General features: G+C 42.3%; 1 non-coding gene across 1 annotated transcript; it reads left to right on the top strand.

Annotated features, from left to right (window-relative positions):
- The first annotated feature begins 204 nt into the window (after nt 1–204).
- On the top strand, nt 205–343 carry LOC116096166. The gene has a single exon (XR_004120869.1). It is a non-coding gene; the product is annotated as a small nucleolar RNA SNORA48 (small nucleolar RNA).
- The last annotated feature ends 1,548 nt before the right edge of the window (nt 344–1,891 follow it).

The following is a 1,891-nucleotide window of genomic DNA, read 5'->3' as shown; positions in this document are numbered from 1 at the left end:
GATAATCATTTCCAAACCAATATTTTCAAGTAAATGCCAGGAAAAATCACATCAAGTAGTAGATGATTTATAAGCAAATGTAGATGTCTGGGGACACTATTATGAAAATTTGAGTTAAAGATATTTAAAGTAGAGTCTGCCTTTAGAAAATGTACCATGAAAACTTTCACAAAATTGTGAGATTAAGAATTGTGAATCACACCCTGCCCTGACAATGGGTAAAAGACACTTTGTTGTTAGTGTTCTTCTATCAGTCAGAGGCAGAGCAGAGGGCAGTCCTTTGTTTATCCTAGCTTGATGCCTGGTTTGGTGGCCAAAGCTGTCTTATGCCTAGGACTCACAAAAATAAAATCAAAGCTAGCATGGGAAGAGGAAGACAGAGACCTGAAGACCAGCACACCACCCATAGACCTGCCCTCCAGTGTACAGTACAGGTGGGCCTCTGTAGATACCCATTTACTGCTGTGCCATGCAGCATGGATGGTGGGCATCACCCAGGGGCCTATCAGCCATGTGGCCAGCCTGCAGCAGTAGTTAGCACAATGTACAAGTATGTGATGAATAGATAGGAGAAAAGAAAAGTGGATCATTATGAAGAGATATGGAACTGGAGACTAGAGGGTAGAGAAAAGTAGCCAGCTGTGAGTGGCCAGCAACATCACCTGAGGCCATGGTGAGGTCCCAGCCTGAGCTGCTACTGAGGGCTATATGTGAATCTATGGCTATGCAGTAGCAGGAGTTGCTGTTGGTGTCCACTTATATTATCCTTAGAGAACATTGGGATGTCCCTGGTGAGGATGGCTGCTGAGGATCATGTGGATGTCCAGGGACTGTCAGAACTGGACCTGCTCCAGCTCATATTCGTCATGCAAATAAGGGAGAGCCGACCAGCTCAGCTACTACCCAGACCTAGATCCAGGGCTCTGAATTGGCCCACCCCAAATCCATATCATCTGCAAATGATCTAGATGCACAAAAGGGCAAGTCCTCCTAATCCAAAGCTGTAGGATTTCCATGACATAGGGTAACAATAACATAAGTGGGAGAAGTCCTGATGAAGATCTAATATTGATGGTGTCACAGAAGCCAGAGATCTTGAACCAGGCCAATGACTCATGGCAATGAACATTCACAAGGGAGGATGTGGGGACAGAGAGATGTACTGTGGGACACAATGTGTCATACCACAGCTTCCACGATGAGGTGTTTTCTATACTTTGTTTTATTGTTTGTTGTTTGTGTGTTTGGTTTCTTTAGGTGGAGAGGTTGCAAGGGCAAAAGGTAGATATGAAGAAACAAGATGATGAATGGGACTGGGGTACATGATATGAAACTTAAAAAGAGTCAATAAAAGTGATGTGATTCAAATACTCTGTTCTACATGTAATCTGATGGTTTAGCTGCTTTTAAAAGTATGAGAAAAACCTTGTCCACCTATTAGTTGCCAATAAAACCTCTGTAAAACGTGAGGCAATTATGCCTTATCCATCCAGCTATACCCCATAAATATATAAAATTATGATTCGCCATTTAAAAATACAACAAAACTTTAAAAAGTCCTCAATGAAAATTTTAGAGTCAGTGAGCACTTGAACATTAAAGCAGTGCCAATGACCTAAAGTTCATTAGACACATGGATGAAATAACAAAATTTGGTTTCAGGCCAGCATATGTGTTATAAGGCTTTCCTCTAAAATAATTCCAGAATTTGGCCCTCTACCCTCCTCCCCACAGCTGGAGTGAGCTTAAAAGATGGATATTGAAATGTCCACATTTTGGTCTTCCTTCTTGAGTTTCTTGTGGTTTGTGGGTTGTTCTTCCTGATACCCATGGAAGGAGTTGCAGAGACTAACTATGGAGCAGAGACTGAAGGAAGGACAAGCCAGCCTGA

The sequence above is a fragment of the Mastomys coucha genome, chromosome X, assembly GCF_008632895.1.
Source record: "Mastomys coucha isolate ucsf_1 chromosome X, UCSF_Mcou_1, whole genome shotgun sequence".
NCBI classification, from domain to species: Eukaryota; Metazoa; Chordata; class Mammalia; order Rodentia; family Muridae; genus Mastomys; species Mastomys coucha.
This window is presented reverse-complemented; position numbering and strand designations above follow the sequence as displayed.